This window comes from Pan paniscus, chromosome 17, assembly GCF_029289425.2.
Source record: "Pan paniscus chromosome 17, NHGRI_mPanPan1-v2.0_pri, whole genome shotgun sequence".
In the NCBI taxonomy this organism is placed as follows: domain Eukaryota; kingdom Metazoa; phylum Chordata; class Mammalia; order Primates; family Hominidae; genus Pan; species Pan paniscus.
In genome coordinates this window covers 27,522,049-27,541,428 of record NC_073266.2, presented here as the reverse complement: position 1 = coordinate 27,541,428, position 19,380 = coordinate 27,522,049, and the positions used below count along the sequence as shown (strand labels likewise).

At 40.2% G+C, this 19,380-nt stretch overlaps 1 protein-coding gene across 4 annotated transcripts in view; it reads right to left on the bottom strand.

The window, feature by feature from the left end:
• PIEZO2 (piezo type mechanosensitive ion channel component 2) overlaps positions 1 to 19,380 on the bottom strand; it is a 478,719-nt gene that overhangs the window by 242,286 nt on the left and 217,053 nt on the right. The gene's annotated exons all lie outside the window — the stretch shown is intronic.

Sequence of the window (19,380 nt, the reverse complement as noted above, 5' to 3'; positions counted from 1 at the left end):
TTCTAAAATTCAACTTGTAATTTTGTGGAGCAATCTGGAAAGCCAGGTGACACTGAAGTTCCAACACATCACCCGCCATGCCTTTATCTTACCAGCGTTGACCACAGAATTCACATTTCCTTTTTTTTTTAAGCTAAACATGTTAAATCAGAAGAACACAAAAATGCTATTCCAACTGATATCAAGAACAATATATCCAAATCCATAAGAGAAGGACAGCTGGGTATAAAAAAGATGTTATACAATTTTTCTATGTAATATTTCTTCCCTATGTCACAGGCATATAATAATTTTCTGAGTACCTGATATAAGGAAAAGTGCTAAATTTTAGGAAAAACCTTTTTAATAAAAATTCTGCATTTACCAAAATTAAGGATTTGTGCTAACCCGTGCCATTTGTTTACATTTTCCTGATGCTTAGTCAATGGTAAACATATTTTGATTTCAGTAACTATTGCAGGTAAATACCCACCTAGCCCTAAATTCATAAATTGTGTTGTGCACTAGTTGCTTGATAATCACAGCAGGTAGTTATTGATAATTACTGCCTTTCTGATAGAGTTACTTCTGTCAATAGGAAACGGTGGGTTCAGCACTGAGTACCCAGCTAAAAGGCAGCTGAAAAGCTACCTGGCTTCTTTTCCTAAAGTCAAATTAAACTCCTACGGTGCTTAGGTTTATTTCTTGAGAACTCTGCCTCAAAGGCTTCATCTTCGGATGGCCACTCAGTGTCTCCTAGACATTAGGCTTCCTCAAGAGGAGTAGGAGGCCCCAGGGCCAACTCTCTGGCCTTCTCTAAGGACTGAACTAGTCCCAGGAGATCATGATCATGGGGTTTTGCCAGGGGACCTGGGTTCATACTAGTTGGTCATGATGGAGTGTTTTAAATAATTCTGATAAATAATAAAGGACTAAATTTCGGATGTGGATTAGACACACAAACACTTAAAGCAGATTCAGGCTTATATTTTCACATGAAGTCACTCTTCTCTGGCTGAATTCCAATATGTTTTGCTGAGTAGGAGTAAAAAAAAAAAACACAGACTTTGAGCTAACCAGCCCAGGAATTTCTCTTGGCCCCTGGCCCAGGGGAGTGGGTCCCATGTGAATGTCTTCTGACCTGTGAGTCACATGCAAAACAATTAAGAATCCCTTTCTCAGGAATTCTTTTAAAAAATAGTGTTATTTTTAATTGACACATAATAATTGCACATATTTATGGGAACAGTGTGATATTTTGATACATGTCTATGATGTGTAATTCTCAGACAATTATTCTGCCCCTGAAATCCTAGCAATTAAGAGACCGGCAAAGAATACATAACCTGTGGAAGCCACAGTGTGTTCAAGAACGGTGGCAACTGCCTGCCTAGACTACGAGTTGGGAGAGATGAGAGTCTCCTACCAAAGTGAGAACCAGATGGCCAAGCACAGGCCAAGTGTGGAGGGTCCCCGGAGGGAATGATTGGACGGTGAGGAGGTTGAGATGCTGCTCGTCTTGACTTCTCTTGCTTCATGGAAGAAACAAAGCACCTTTTACATTTTTCTGCATTTCCACTGTTTTCTCAGATATTTTCAGTATTATTCTTATTTTTTATTTTAATAGGTTCAATTATTTTTCTTAATAGGTTCAATTTATTATTCAGGTAAATTTTTTAATTTAAATGATTTTGCTATACTATATTGTTAGGCTTTTTTAACAGGGAGTTTTAATTTAAAAATAAGCCCCACCTTCCTATTTCTGTGAAATGTAAACTTATTTAAACAGGCAGGACAAGTCAAAAGGTTTCAATGCAAGACACTCAGTTCTCCTGAGAATAAACATTAGGCCACTCAACCAGGCACAACAGCAGTGGCAGAACGACTTCTTTCTATTCACCAGAAATCAACTTAATAATTTCAGTATCTGACATACCACAGGCTCATCATTTTTTGCCACTGATACTTTCCTAACCATCTTAACATGCTAAATATGAGACTAGATATATTAAAATATGGTTTCTGCCCTCAAACTCCACATACCCTAGAGGTTTGGATTTTTATGTCTTTTGTGAGCACTTAGTCATGATGAAACAAGAAACACACAATAAATGGAACAGACATGTCCAGATCCTTTGGCACCACGAATATTTCTGGCAGCCCATTATTCAGTTGCTGGGGAATTCTTTTAAAGCCATTAACCATGCTTTACATGGTAAGGTAATACTATTCACTTTCGCCAAAGCAGTCCAACAAGGGGAAAGAAGTAGCTGGCAGACTTCCTTGATTCAACACTTTTTAAATGAGATTTATAATATAGAGAAGTTTAAAACATGTTTTTTTTTTTTTCAGGAAAACCGAAACAGCAACAATAATTAAAAGGAAAATATATAGCATGGAGAATGGATGTCCAGTCATCTCTCAGTATCCACAGGGAATTAATTCCAGGACCCCTATGGACCCCAAAATCTGCAGGTGTTCATGTCCCTCATATAAAAGTGTAGAATTTGTATATAACCTTGCAGTCCCCTGCGTACTTCAAATCATCTGTAGATTAATTATAATACCTAGTAATAAATATAAATGCTATGTAAATAGTTGTTATATTGTACTGCTTTTTACATTTGTATTGTTTTTATTGTTGTATTTTTTTCAAATATGCTTTTTCAAATAATTTTGATCTGAGATCAGTTGAATTTGTGGGTGCAGAACCCATGGATACGGAGGGCCAACTGTAATTCATAGAAGGGATTTTTTCCTTCCAAATCTTAGATGAAGCAGTTAGAAATAATGAACTGTGATTCTTCACTTTCAGAAACTGTCCTTTGTAGATCCAGTATCCAGTCAACAGAATTGAAATGCAGAGCGGAAGATGGCAGAGTCCAGACACAGTAAACAAACCTTGGACTAAATTGCATTCAGCTGCAGAGCAGGTCCCAGTGTCTACCACGTGTGTCCAGGGTGACAAACCAGCCTTTAAGCTCCTTCCAGGTAGGATGTTTCCTCCTGAATAAGTAAACCAGCCATCGCTCCTTTACGAATGAATCCAGCTCTGCCTGTCCATTCTCCTCTCACCCTCCCTCTTCCACCCTATCTACCTATCAACCTCTGTGGCTTCCATTTTCCCTCCTCTCTAATAACATTGCTGCACCACAATTAGCTACATGGGGTCAAGATGGAACCTCTGCCAGTTTCTGCACTTATCTGGTAGGAAGCTCTCTCTCCTCAGCTGCCAGAAAGCCAGGCTCACCCATGACCAAGTTTGCTGCCACATGCAACAGCCTGTGTGTAAGAGGGAAGAATGGGTCACGTGTGCAGAGGGAAGCAGGGATGGAGAGAGGAGGCTGACTCCTCATGGCATTCCCATCTGCCTCTGTGCACTCCATCAGGATGCCCTCGCCTTCCCTCACTTCCCAGTTACAGGGAAGAAAAAATAACCTGGGTCACCTATTCTCATTTTAAGTCGGGGCTCTGATACCTGTATCTCAAAGAGCACTCAATATAGACAATGAAAATAAGAACAATTCCTTGCACATCCAAATTTTAGGTAGTAAGGAAAGCAAGTTTAACAATTTCTAGCCATCTTTAGTCCTATTTTAAATCAAGAGTGGCATTTCCCCCAAATCAACATAGCAATAAAACAGTTTGCAGTTATTAATCCCTTACCAAGTAGGTGCTAACTTCCTATATATTAGCTAACTTAAGCTTCTCAAATATTCTGTGAAATTAGTACTATTACTACATCCCCTTTTCAGGGGAGGAAACCAAGGGTTAGAGATTAGGGACCCCAAGGCCAATGTTCTTAATTTACTCATTGGATCGTCTCATCTTGGGAACTGTGTTCTGCATCCAGAATTGGTGGGTTCTTGGTCTCACTGACTTCAAGAATGAAGCCGCAGACCCTCGCAGTGACTATTACAGTTCTTAAAGGTGGAGTTTCTAGATTAGCTAGACACAGAGTACTGATTGGTGCATTTACAAACCTTTAGCTAGACACAGAGTGCTGATTGGTGCATTTACAAACCTTGAGCTAGTCACAGAGTGCTGATTGGTGCATTTTCAAACCTTGAGCGAGTCACAGAGTGCTGATTGGTGCATTTACAGTCCTTTAGCTAGACACAGAGTGCTTGGCAGTAAAGTTCTCCAAGTCCCCACCAGAGTAGCTAGACACAGAGCACTGATTGGTGCGTTTACAAACTTTGAGCTAGACACTGTGCTGATTGGTACATATAGTCCTCCAGCTAGACACAAAAGTTCTCCAAGTCACCACCCAACTCAGGAGCCCAGCTGGCTTCGCCTAGTGGATCCCATGCCAGGGCCGCAGACAGCCAGTCCCACGCTGCATGCCCCTGCACCCCTCAGCCCTTGGGTGGCCGATGGGACCAGGAGCCGCCTAGCAGGGGGTGGCGCCTGTAGGGGAGGCTCGGGCCTGCGCTGGAGCCAACCGCGGTGGGGCTCAGGCATGGAAGGCTGCAGGTCCGGAGCCCTTCCTTGAGGCAAGGAGGCAGAGGCCTGGCGAGAATTTGAGCATGGCGCTGGCGGGCCAGGAGTGCTGGGGGACCCAGTTCCCCCTCCGCACCTGCTGGCCCGAGTGCTAAGCCCCTCACTGCCAGGGCGTGTGGCACCAGCAGGCCGTTTTGAGTGCGGGGCCGTGAGGCCGCGCCCGTCTAGAACTCGCGCCGGCCGGCGAGTGCAAGCAAAGTCCCAGTTCCTGCCCGCGCCTCCCAGCTCCTGCCCGCGCCTCCCAGTTCCTGCCCGCGCCTCTCCCTCCACACCTCCCCGCAAGGAGAGGGAGCCAGCTGCAGCCTCGGCCAGCCCAGAGACGCGCTCCCACAGTGCAGCGGCGGGCTGAAGGGCTTCTCAAGCATTGCCAGAGCGGGCCCCAAGGCGGAGGAGGCACCAAGAACGAGCGATGGCTGCCAGCACGCTGTCACCTTTCAGTTCTAGTCTTCCCTTCCTTCTCCATATTCCCATTTTTATTCTCCTCCCTATCATGTGTCTCCTGCCTCCTGCCATCTGATTATAATTTTTTAAAAATACCTTTTTTATTCCACAAAGTTGTAGTGTCTGATGATGAATTCTGGAAGCCTGTGAATGCCTATAGAAGTTCTCTGTCATCAAACCTCCTTGCACACGACCTTCCGTCCAGGCCCTGAGAATTCTCCTGTGTTGATTTTGTTTAACACTCCCCAAGTACAGGGGGAGTTCGTTCTGTACAAATATACATAGACAAAAGGTCATTCACCAATATACTCTCCGCAGCTGATGGAACAAGGGAGATTATTTTTTATTTCCTCTAATTTTTTTCTGTAATAGTGGTTTAAAACCACAGGGCTTTGCTTGTTACTTTAAATCAGACATCTTGATTTCTAATAACAGCTCTGCCTCTGGTCATCTTTATTTCCTTAGACAAGTTACCCTTCGGTCTTTCTCCTCCCTTAATATAACACCAAAGGGTTTTTAACAGGCTCCTTTCATTTTGCAGTTTTATATTTTCATGAACATCATCACTGGAAAAGCAGACATCTCTGTCTTCATATTGTAAATTCATTATTCACTTGGTCATCATGTTTCTTCATTGATTACTTTTACCAATCATTCTTTCAATTGATTCATTACTCAATTTTTACCACAGAAAAAAGTAACTTTGTTTTCCCTCTAGGTTACCTAATGTAGTGGTAAAACTGGTGGTCAAAGGAGGCACAGTTTTCATTTAATTCAACAGTTTTTCATGAAGCATGTCTCAGCCGCTGAGAGCCACCTGAATGTGGACCTGCCCCTCTGCTTCTTCAAAATAATCAGCAGAAAAGGATTAATAATTCATGGAAGTGGTGGTTTTTTGCCAGCATATTCCTATAAAAAGGGAAATATTTTCACATACTGTAGGGGCTGCCAGGCAGCTGAACATGTGGCCTGGCACAGAAATTGGTGATGAAACTAAAATATCAGGAAATTGTACCACTCATAACTTTTCTGCCAGAAGTTTCATTTACATTATTTTTAACTCTTCAGAGGAAGAGATTTTCGTATCTAATCAAAGGAGCCAAGATTTTTTACCATGCATTCAACACTGAACGTAATGTGAAATTCTAAGAGAAAAATAGATTTTTCCTCTCAATTAATAGTGACATTTTACTTTGCCAATATTAAGATGATCTTCTGTTGAAATTTAGCTGAAATCTGTTTAACCCCAGAAATGGCTGCTCTAATGGATGATATATACCCAAGGAACACAATTTTCTCAGCAAATGAGTAATTTCAGCCTTTTGGGTTAAATGGTGAGATCTATAAAATTTTCCAAGTCCTATTTCCCACATGAGATTCATCATTAATAGATGAAAAGTAATTGTAAAAGAGATAAGACAAAACATTATTTATCATCCCTTAATTGTTTTCATATTTAATGACATATTGTTTTTTCAAATATCATTTTCATATCTACCTAATACTCTGGCAGTGTCTATTTTCCCCGATCTGATCATAAATATCTAGATGGCACAACCTTAAGTATATGACAATTGCTGTTGTTTATATTTTGCTTTTTATCCCATGTATCCTTTATCAGTTCTTTTCATAATGTCTTAATATTTTGTCATCTTATATGAAGGGTGGGTGATCTCTTCATAAAAGACAAAAGTCAGAATTCATCAGTCTCACTATCAACATATGTTCAATGGTGCGCTTTTCAAAATAAATAGCTTTATATTTTTCCTTATTTGTAAAATAACAATGATTTACAAAACGTGAAAATACTAAAAATCTTTTATTTTTGCATAGACTCCCCCACACACTAAGACCAGCACATACAAAATACAACCACTCTATTTCGAATCCTGCTTCAATTACATATTAATATATAATTAACTCAATGTCTATAAATATAGCCATGTAATCACTTTACTGCTTATATAGTGTTCCATAATTTAACAAATTTTAATTTCTGATTAATATGTAAATTTATATCTACATTTTTGCTGTTATATATAACATTGCAATGAGCAACTATACCTATATCTTTGAACATTCATTCAATTATTCCTTTAGGGCAAATTCCTAGGAGTATAATTATAAGTATATGTAAAATTTTGGTTAACACTACCAAAATTCTAACCCTCAAATTTATTCAAATATATGTGCTCAATTGAATTTTTTTAACACAGAATTTAGTTTTTTATAAATCTTTTTTATCTTTTACAAAACATTTTATTTTAACTTACATTTTTATAATTAGTAATAAAATAAATTTTCTTAGGTTTGTCAGAAATTTTAACATTTTATGTGCATGTTGTGTGAACTGTCTCCTCATGCCCATTGTCTATTAGATATTTGTCTTTAATCCTTTAATCCCAAATATGGCATATCTGCAGCCAATTCATTTGCCCTTTAGGTTCAAATTTTCATATACTAACTTCCCCGAATAGAAGTGATTAATGTTTATCATGATTAATTTCTACCATTTTAGCTTTTGAATTTTTCAATTTTCTTTTGTTGTCCCAGTAAGTGCAAACAAATATTATATTTGTTTTTTGGCCCTTAGGAATTTTTTAATATCCAAATACGTCAACTCAAGAAGGTATTGAATGAGTTCAACACATGTGTTATGCCCTCATTTTGGGTTGGCCAGTCAGGCTGAACAGACCCTGCCACACCTACTCACTCTTTGTAGAGACTAGGGCAGGTCTGTTCAAAAACATTCATGCTTCAACACTCTCATCTATGCATGGAGGGTACTGCAACACCTTAACATTGTTTCTTTTCAAAAATTACTTCCATATTACTCTCAAAAGAAACATGATTCCTAAATAATTAACTCCATCATCAAATAATGAATTTTCCAAGATAATCCTTGACTACAAGATTTCTGGTTTAAGATTGGTTCTGATTGGCAGTCTATAACGCTTCCTCTACCAACTTCCCACTAAAGTAGATGTAGACACACTGGAAAGTAGAGACACACACACACACACACAGAGTAAGTTGAGTTACTAGTAAAAATCCCTTTAAGAACCTTGGAAATAGAATCGTAAAGGAATTTTCACTAATAGGTCAATTTAACTGAATTGCAAAACTCAAATTATAGTGTTGTATGCGTATGTCTCCCGTGGAAACCAAGCAAACAAGCCAGCCTTAAAAAAGATACAAGTATATTTCATTCTTTTCCCACAGTGTTCCCCCTAATTCAGAAACACAAGATTCACACTAACTAGAAACTGGGCAACTGTGTCCTTCCTGAATAGAAGCTTCCTTCTGAGAAAGCCAGACTCTTGCTCTTATCAATATCATGATCACCCCACCTTCCCCTGACTTCTATTATCTTTCTACATCTAGTCCCACTCTCAGAAACAATGGGGCAATTGGGCAGTAAGAGAGAGTGTGCATAGCGTGTGTGTTGGGAATCACAGAAAGAAAGAAGCCAACCCCCACAGCCCAGTGTCTTTTAGGAGATACAGCACTCGTCAGCAAAAAGTTATCGGAACAGTTAGGGACTGAAAATTCCTTGCAATTATACAATATGAACACCGGAAATAGCCTAAATATGCAGTAATTATAAAATGTTTACATATGCTATCTAAATATAGTGGGTAGTATGTGACATTAAAATTAGATTTTTGATAAAATGTGATGAGAAAACTCAGACACACAGCCTTCATGCAATTTTGTTGGAAATATAGTCAACATGCTGTTACAACTCATTCATACCCAGGTTTCCATGACTTCAAGTTTTGTGTTCTTTTTCTGCTACTTCAGCAAAAGTATTTAGAGACACAAGACGGCCAGTCATAGAATCTGGGGGAAATTAAGAATATTTAAAAAGCAGATCAAGAAAGAGGAACTACTTAAGACAACAAAAGGAGGTGTAAGAATGTGCAGGCCAGGCACGGTGGCTCACACCTGAAATCCCAGCAGTCTGGGAGGCAAGGTGGGCAGAGCACCTGAGGTCAGGAGTTTGAGACCAGCTTGGCCAATGTGGTGAAACCCTGTCTCTACTAAAAATACAAAAATTAGCCGGGCATGGTGGTGGGTGCCTGTAATCCTAGCTGTTCAGGAGGCCAAGGCAGGAGACTCGCTTGAACCTGGGAGGCAGAGGTTGCAGTGAGCCAAGATCCTGCCATTGGACTCCAGCCTGGGCAACAAGGGCGAAACTCCATCTCAAAAACAAACAAACAAACAAAGAATGTGCATGGAGGAGTTTTAAGAAAGAGGGAGTCAAATCTAATAGAGGCCAGCTTTGATTACAGGTGATCATTCATTATAGGCCTTTTGGAGAAGATGGTGATATGTATCAAAAAAGTTTCAGTGGAATTGTGGAAAAGATAAGGTGACGGAGCAGTGAGTTGTAAACTAAATGGAAGTTAGAGAAGGGGAGACAATGAGGACAGACTTCTCTGTTGTGGGAAGTTAGGGACCCCAAACAGAGGGACCGGCTGAAGCCATGGCAGAAGAACATGAATTGTAAAGATTTCATAGACATTTGTTAGTTCCCCAAGTTAATACTTTTATAATTTCCTATGCCTGTCTTTACTGCAGTCTCTAAGCATAAATTGTGAAGATTTCATGGACACTTATCACTTCCCCAATAAATATCCTTGTGGTTTCCTATGCCTGTCTTTAATCTCTTAATCCCGTCGGCTGAGGAGGATGTATGTCGCCTCAGGACCCTGTGATAATTGCACTAACTGCACAAATTGTAGAGCATGTGTGTTTGAACAATATGAAATCTGGGCACCTTGAAAAAAGAGCAGGATAACAGCAATTGTTCAGGGAATAAGAGAGATCACCTTAAACTCTGACCGCCGGTGAGCCAGGCGGAAAAGAGCCATATTTATCTTCTTTCAAAAGCAAATGGGAGAAATATCACTGAATTCTTTTTCTCAGCAAGGAACATCCCTGAGAAAGAGAATACTTGCCTGAGGGTGGGTCTCTGAACTGGCCCCCTTGAGTGTGGCCGTCTTCTATAGTCGAGACTGTAGGGATGAAATAAACCCCAGTCTCCCATAGCACTCCCAGGCTTATTAGGAAGAGGAAATTCTTGCCTAATAAATTTTGGTCAGACCAGTTGCTCTCAAACCCTGTCTCCTGATAAGATGTTATCAATGACAATGGTGCCCGAAACTTCATTAGCAATTTTAATTTTGCCCCGGTCCTGTGGTCCTGTGATCTCACCCTGCCTCCATTTGCCTTGTGATATTCTATCACCTTGTGAAGTACGTGATGTCTGTGACCCACACCCTATTCGTACACTCCCTCCCCTTTTGAAAATCCCTAATAAAAACTTGCTGGTTTTGCGGTTTGTGGGGCATCACAGAATCTACCGACAAGTGATGTCTCCCCCGGACGCCCAGCTTTAAAATTTCTCTCTTTTGTACTCTGTCCCTTTATTTCTCAAACCAGTCAATGCTTAGGGAAAATAGAAAAGAACCTATGTGACTATCGGGGCAGATTCCCTGATACTTCTCTTTTAAAAAAACAGAAAAAACAGTGATGGAAAGGGATGAGAATGCAGGTGGAGGTGAGACAGACAAACTGGGAGATGAGGTGAGGCCAAAGGACAAGGTGGCCCTTTAGCGCAAGACCCATGGGAGTCCTTATAAACTAAAGGGTAGGAACCAGGGGCTGAGCAGAGGCTGACAACACAGAGGAAAGGACGTTTCAAGATTCCTTAGTAGCTGAGTGAGAAGACCCTGAGCACGAGTAGAGGAGCATGGCATGAACAGACAGAAGACTCTGAGAGCAGAGGAAACAGAAGACAACTGTCCTGGGGTCAGATGTGCAGCAGGGGATGTGCAGCAGGGGATGGGCAGGCAGGCAGGGAGTTCAGGCAGGACTCATAAGCTGTGAGTGCATGGAGAGGCAAGCTGGCTGACTGTATTTACATAAATGCAGTTATTACAAAATCCTTACATAGATTATACTTTTCAAAGAACTATAACATACAGAACACCAAAACTATACAAAATAAAGCCATCTGTTTTAGACAATTTAGAAAATACTTAAGCATATGGCCATGTTCTTCATTATGAAGAATAGACCTTTACTGTGTAAGTCTGAAATTCTGAGCTGCCTTTGAATGGGCTCCATGATATGCTCTGAAAGCTACTTTAAAAACAAACCTCTGATACCCATTGGTTTATTTGTCTTCTGTCTCTATCTCAAAAAAGTTGACTATAGAAGACATTTCCAGTAACCATAATTTAAGTGATTTCAAAGCTAGATGAATAGGAGTTTCCTGCACCGTCTCATAAGCATTACATTTGCCCAGAAAACTGCTTAAACTTGACTTCAGACTGTTACTACACTCTGCTTCTATAATGGATCAGTTTTCTGGTTTATATGAAATTCTAAGACGCTTGCATAAGATTTCATCGTACTCATTCTTACATGAACTTCATGATATAATGAAATAAAAATGTAATCAGATAAAAATCTCTAGGCAAATTACTTCCTAAGTGACAAATCACTAGAAAGTGAGAATTGTTATAATTTCAAGTCTGTACTCCACCTCCAGGGATGTGCTTTCAGGAACAAAGGTGGATCTCAGCATTCCAATGAAGCAAGAGTGGCTGTGACTGTGGTCCAGTGCAGCAGAGGAAAGACCTATGTCTGAGCAAGAGGCCACGTTAGAGAATCTCCCTAAGGACAGCCTGGCAGTCTTGACCCTTAAATGCCACAACATCTTTGTAAGTTAATATTTGCTTCACTTGTACTTATTTTCTAGGTCTCAAATATGTTTCAGTAGCTTCAATGACACTCAGCTTTTATCCCTCCTCAGAGTAGCTTGCTATTGCATATACTTTGAGTAAATTGCACCCATGGTGCTCATCTCCCTCTGTCAGTTTTCTCTCAAAACTGTAAATGAAGTACCCATGCCTGCAATTTCAGCAGGGCAGATGGCAATGATTCAACTCTTGCGGCAAAATTAATTTGGCCTTGAATCCCCACTTGCCTCCCTGCCATGGGTCAGATATCATATTGGGACACGTGCTGTAGTTCTATGAGTCAGTCAAGGCATCTCTAAAATGAAGGTCAACACACTCTTCCCATAACTGCAATGAGGATATGTAATCAAAGCATCTGAGCAGTCTCTAGCACAAAGTAGGTGGTAGATAAATGGTAGCTACCAGTAATTGAAGGTTCTCAGCCAGTGTTTAAATGAATAATGCTGCCAGACAGGCATGGCTCAGAAGGCACTTACTGTCCAAAGCCACCACAGCCCAATTCCTGCTCTCCACTCTGTCCCAACACACACACCCAACCCTTGCAACACACACACTCTGAAGCAAAGGTATGAGTTAAAATGAACATAAAGATGCTTTAGTGTCACTTCTCTTTTTAATTTGGCGCACCGTTATGTTTTGTGGTTTGTTTCAGTTTATCCATGTTGCATTATATACTTTTGCTTTTAGTGTCTGTTTGCCAAAACTCCCCTGAAATTATCCTAGGGGAAAAGCATAGAATGTGTATTAAGGTCTAATCCATAAGTAACTTACTCATTTAAACTTAAATCCTTCATAAAGGGCTTATAAAAATATTCAGATTGGTGGTGTTTATGAGACTGTCCCTTAAAAATACACAAGAGAACATAAATGCAATGTCGGGGATTCTGTCATTTGTGCAGAAGTTCAAAGAGGTCCTATGTTGCGGCCCCACACGTGTGCTAAGGACACAAAATGACTGAGAAAAGTAGCACATGCAAAGTCGACCAACAAGGTATCTTAAGAAACAATTGCATTTTTGCCCAACAAAAATTTCTCTTTTGAGAGAAATAAGAAGAAAATAGGGTAATTTCATTTTTCTTATTTGCCATGATTTATATAATACTGGCAAGCATTTCAATGGAGCATTCTCAGTTTCCACAGGCAAAGGATTTTTTCTTTTATATTCCTTGGGGCATCTTATAAGGCGTTACAATTGCTTTGTACAGCTTGTGGCTTTCTTTACACTAACTACAAACTCCACCTTGCCAGAAGTGTGTGCCAAATAGTAATGTTCGCTGGTTAAAATTAAATAAAGAAATGCCATAGACACCTTGATAGTTAAAAATTTTATGAAAAATAAAAACTTATGAAGCACATTTAGTTTAAACTTACAATAGCAGCTTATTTCTTCTTTTTCCTGAACATATGTCAAATACAAAGTTCAGACAAAAGACCATAATGTTTATTTATTTTATGGAGGGCCTGGTGGTTTATAGTTCTTCATTTTTAATACAATTGATAAAAATATATGCCATGATATATAATAAAATAGTAAATGTATTGTTAAATGTATGTAGAAAAATCTTACCATGTGTCACACACTTCAAGATTTTGATTTCAAGTACCATATTCCTGAGAACATTGCATATTTCTACATGATTAGTTCTGTCATTATTTAAATTAGCTTTGCTCTTAAATGTCAGGTATTACCTTTGGGTTAAAATGTTGGAAATAAAACAGACCCGCTAATTTAATAACATCCATGAGACAGGTAAAAGCAAGACACTCACTCAATTTATTCCATAAATGTTGATTGATCCCTCATATATAAGGGACAGTAGGATACAGCAGTAAACACGGATCTTGTGGCATACTGAGGGACAGATGATAAAAATAATCAGGCTGCATGCACACACATTCCATGAAGAAAATAGAGGGAGGAGATAAATGTCAAAATGCAAGGGTTTATACAAAAAGTGAAAGTTGTTTTTTTTTTTTCTGAGACGTAGTCTCCCTCTGTCCCCCAGACTGGAGTGCAGTGGCTCAATCTTAGCTCACTGTAAGCTCTGCCTCCCGGGTTCACGCCATTCTCCTGCCTCAGCTTCCCAAGGAGCTGGGACTACAGGCGCCCGCCCTAATCTTTTGTATTTTTAGTAGAGACTGGGTTTCACTGGGTTAGCCAGGATGGTCTCGATCTCCTGACCTCGTGATCTGCCTGCCTCGGCCTCCCAAAGTGCCGGGATTACAGGCGTGAGTTACCGCGCCTGGCCAAAAGTTTTTTAATGTAAGCAGTGTTTTTTTTTTTTTTTTCCAAAAGTGATGGATGAACTGTAATCTGAGGTTTGATTTTATGGTTGTTCTTTCACTCATTCTAAGTTAGCTACACTCCCTCCAACTGGCTGCTGTTAGAGAAATATTAATTCTTCATTTAAGATCTCAGGCAGAAGCTCCCCAGGCTTCCTTTTCTGGTTCAGTTTGCATTCCAGGGGAGAGCACTGGGATGGTGAGAAAGCTACAGAAAACTAGTGCCTACACGAGTCGACTTGCGTCAGGGTGCAGGAGTTCACAGATCTTCAGGGCTTGGCCCTCAGGGGCATTCCTGGCTGACCACTGCCGGGGTAGACCGGGTGTGCTGGAGGCGGTGGCAGCTGCTCGGGATCTCTACCCAACTCCACATTCAGCGGCGTCACGTTCACAGCTTGGCATCGCCCATGGTAGGAGTATTTATGCCATGAATATCAGTAAATACTACAATCCAGATATTTTCTCCATTATCTGGTTATTACAAATTTGCAGTGCACTAGTGGGTGGAACATATTTTTGGTGACTATCTTAGCAGCTGGACGGGCTCAGTTCAATCAGTCAGATGAAACAGGCTTAAAATAGGAGCCTATGAAAATCTGGGCCCAATAAATCAACTACAGAAAAAAGCAGTTCACAGTGACTCCACCTAGGTAGCCCCCTCAACAATCAGACTTCCATTTTATGCTAATTGAGCATTTTTTCCTTTTAGTACTCAGCTTTTAGGAAAAGGAATAATTGAAAATGAAAAAAACTGAAAGCAAGAGCTGATGAAAAATATCATGTCCGGGCCATTTTCTGCACACTTGGCAAAATACCCCGTCCTCTGGGTAGGATCAGCCTGCCAAGGGTGGCAGCCACCACAACTCTGAGATGTTCTTGCTGGAGCAAGATTAAAGGCGTAATAGAAAGATTCTCAACAGCAAGGACTTAAAATGCTGTCACTGAGTAGGAAACACAATTAAACTGAACACCCCTTTGAATTAGTCCATTTCCTGAGGTTTTATCATATATGTCCAAGTAACTATGCAGTCTAACGGTGAAACAGACACTTCCTGCCGCACAAGCTCTTCCTATCTCCTTTTGTGAAAGAAAGAATACAAATGTCTTACTCATTACTTTGTTTCACTTAGTGGCCACAAGGACCAAGGAGGAGCCCTGCGTTTCTGACCTGGGTCACACGCGGGAGGAGGGGGCGAGCTGCACACTTCCTGGATGTCTTTGCTTCGCATCCTCTGTTCTCTCCGGAGACTGGCAGCCACTTTTCCATGTTATCTGATTCGTCTTTCAGATCTCTCAGAGGTCAGGGTTTTGCTTTTCTTTTTCCTATTTTATTTTATCATTATTGTTTTTTAAAGGTGACCCCTTTGGAAGCTCAAGTTCTTGGCTCAGCAAAGCCTCCGAGGAGGACTCTGATTTACGCACAGAAATTTGAAATGGGTTAGATGGGATACTTAGCAGGATGCAGTTTCCAGGTCTGTTTAAAGGAGACAGGCTGCAGCGTAGGCCGTGGGTGGGGGACGCCTTGGCTCCCCCAGGCCATCGGAGAGGAGCTGATGTAACAGTTCTGTGACAGCCAAGCCTTTTCTTCAGATTCATGCTTTTTACTGATAAATATTGTGAACATTACATTTACACAAAAGAATGTCTGACTAATCTCTTGGCACAGCGCAGAATCCCTTAGTTTTAAATTTGAACCAGTTGAAAAGCAATCAATACACATTTAAAGAATGCAGCAAATATCAGACGTTTAAAAAGTCTATATATATACAGTGTTTTCAAATTTGAGGTATTTAATCGTACCTAAAATGAAAGGTAAAGTGTTCTTAGACAAACTACAGAATTTTCCTCTCTCTGTGGTTTTCCAGTAGTCCAGCTCAAAGCAAGCCAGACTAGCGCTGTCTACAACTCGTAAGCTTTTCTGGGGTTGATAACTATAGCAGGCTCGCTTTATTTTATTTTATACTCTATTTGCTTTAGGTCAAATTGGAGATATAAAAACTGCATTTTTAGGGAAATAAAATGTGTAGAAAGAGGGCAGGAGACCAAACCCAAAGAACTTAGACGTGGATTAATGTATTTAGACTAAGGAAGATTCAAAATTTCATAAGCATACCCTTCCTTAATAACAATACCATACACTGGTGTGGTGATGCCTCACTCATAGGGCAGCCTTGCAGCTGTGATCTCACAAGAAAGCAATACGTGAAGGCTCATACACGCCATTAGGAAAGAAAGAATGAAGTCTCTGGCTTTGAATAAGTATCAGTTTCCATATTACAGTAAGGGAAAGAGGGGGTGCTATGAGGGAAAACCTGAAGCCTTCAAATCAAAGGAACCTCCATGGTCTCTGATTCCAGAGTACACTGTCATCTAAGAAAACGTTTCATCAAGCCTGTCAAACAGACAGAAGTCTTACCAAAGTCAAAACAGAGGCATGGCCACTCCAAGCGAAGAGGGGCTGTTGGATACTCACTGCTCTCATTTGCCAGCTTAGGTCTCTCACTGACAGGCAGGCTTGATTTGTTGTATTTTTGTACTGTGATTTCCCTGTTCCACCAAGCACTCTGCACTTCCCTTTTGAGGGGAGGGAGCCAGAATTTTATCTTTTTTTAACGTCCAGTTCTTAAATAGTGCCTGGCACATAAATATTATAAATAAAATAAACACAAAAGATTTGTTGTAAATGAATAAATGTTATAAATGTGGAACAAATGATTTAGCCATTCAGATCCCAGGCCTTCATGCCATCACATCCTGTTCCACAGGTACGCATTAAATTCAGATTTTTCTGGATCTAACATTATAATAGCCAAAAGTTCCCCTTATTTATTAGTGACCTAGAGAGATTTGTGGCCATCTTCCTTGGAGCATCCATTTCTCCCCCATTTTACCGGCCAAGACATCTCTTCCCAGGCAGTAATTCAAAGAAGAGGAACATTTGGAACTAGCCTATAAAGCATTTGGGATGAAAGGTGCAGAGTAATGCAAGTCTACTCACGGTGTCCAAAGTCAAACATTCCCCTGTCCTACTTGTGCAAAACTTTTACAACACTTCACCTTCATCCCTGTTTAATGGTTTAATTCAAATGCATTAACAAGAGAGAGAAAAAAAGATTTTTTGGTTTGTCTCAGTGCTGACTCAAAATGATTTACGGTACTTTGCTGAGGTTTTGGCTGACTGTGGTCTCCCAGCTGCTGTTGTAAAGGTATCCATGCATCAGTCTTTATGTAAACACTCACAGCATTAACCACAGCTGCAATATAAATTAGAGCCATAGAAAACACTCTTGTTTATGTGATGAGCTGGAGCACCTCAACGCACTGCCCTTCTGAAATGGAGAACTCAAGAAAAGAAATTAAAAGTGTGAGCGAGCTGCAAATGTGCACGCATCATATGAAGGTGTTATGGTGCTGCATGCATGGGTACCCCACATATGCTGTTGTGACTGAGGCAATTCAGAATGCTATGAATTCCAGACCAGCGCAAAGAAACTCCGAATTATTTTGATCAGATTCAGACATGTTTTCCCATATCTTTAAGTAAGATTGGAATGTTTGAACAAAATGCTTTTGCCAGTTGCTTGCTGTAAACAAAAATCTTGCATTTCAAAAGTTGCATGTTGAGACCATTTCAAAAAAGGAGTAGAAAATCACATCCACAGCCTTTGAGGGGCTGAGAAGTTATTGGCAAGACTGTGAGAGGAAAATGCCTCTACCAACCTCTCGGGTCTCAGGACAGATCCCGCTATCCTCTCCCATAACTTAGTCTTTTACAGTGTTTAATGGAGTTTGATACAATAGAGCAGATGGACGGAATGTTAGAATGTGTATGCTTGACCTGAGGGAGATCTTGGGTTTATAAAAGTAGGAGTGGTGGGAGATACGTTATTATTTCCTGATCCTCCTTTATGATGCTGTAAACAAAAATAAAATTCTAAGGCCCCTGAGAGACTGAATGGACTGCCCCTCAGCCCAGGAGGCCCAAAGAAGCCTAAAAAACCAGTTCAGACCATGACAAGAAGGTGGGGTCCAACATGCCTCATTATACCCTCTTTCCTTTGGAGTTGAGGCACCACGGACCAGCATTAACATTAAAACAGAGATCCTAAGACTGACAGAACGAACTTTTTGTGGCAATAAGATACCAAATTCCAGCCTGACTGGTATAGTATCACATAACAGCAGGCCTTGAGGTACATCTAACATCTAAGTATTTTACCTTGAAATATATTTCTTTCACATATCTTGAAATGGCCCTGCAAAGCTGTCTCTTGTGGGGGAAATTTACATTCTTTAGAAAATCTCCTTTCCTTACTAGGTCTCTTTGGAGAGTCTGACACCCTTTAAGATCCCATAAAAGACATTAGCATCTATTGTCTCTGAAGCAAGCTACCTGGAGACTTCATCTGGATGACAAGAACTTGGCTTCCACAACTCCCACCCTCTTACCTTAACTAAAGGTGATTTCAACTCTTCAGGCAGAGCTTAACCCTTTCAACCAATTGCCAATCAGGAAATCTTTAAATCCACCTATGACTTAGATGCTCCCCCTTTCTGGGCTGTCCAACGTACTCCTTATATGTATTAATTTATGTCTTTGCCTGTAACTTCTGTCCCCTAAAATGTATAAAATCAAGCTGTAACCTAACCAGTTTGGGCACATGTTCTCAGGACCTCCTGAGGCTGTGTCATAGGCCATGACCCTTAGCCTTGGCAAAAACAAACCTCTAAATTGATTGAGACCTGTTTCAGATACTTTTTGGTTTACAACACCATGGATAAAACCTACATGATCTGGTCACATTTACTTCATGAGTTTCTCTCTATCCTTTGAAGAGAGTAAAATAACTAAAACATCTTGTCAAAAACAAAGACATAGGCAGTTATTAAAGATAAATTTTTTTGAAATTCTGTTTTAAAGTCAAATGTGTCTTAAATTTAGAGAAAGAGGTCTTTGATGTCTCTATAGGTAACCGATGTCTCTATAGGTAACCTCGTATTGTTTGTCTAAAAGCACCATGATATGACATACAGAGGCTGTCCTTGGTTTTTCTAAGCCTTTTTAGTTTAAAATAAATAAAGAATAGCTTATTTTAAATGGTAGAATTTTATATTTACTATTCTAGACTGCAATGATAAAATTAAGAACTCTGATATATAACTGTATTAGGTGCAAGTCACTCATGATTTGGTAGGGTCTGAGGTGTAGATCTCAATTGAATAATTCTTCCTACTCTCTCTCTTCTCTATTTATCTGTCATCCAGCTATCTAAATTTATATCTACTTATAATTTTAGTGTATTTATTTATTTATTCTGAGACAGAGTCTCGCTCTGTTTGTTGCCCAGGCTGGAGTGCAGTGGCGCCATCTCTGCTCACTGTAAGCTCCGCCTACTGGGTT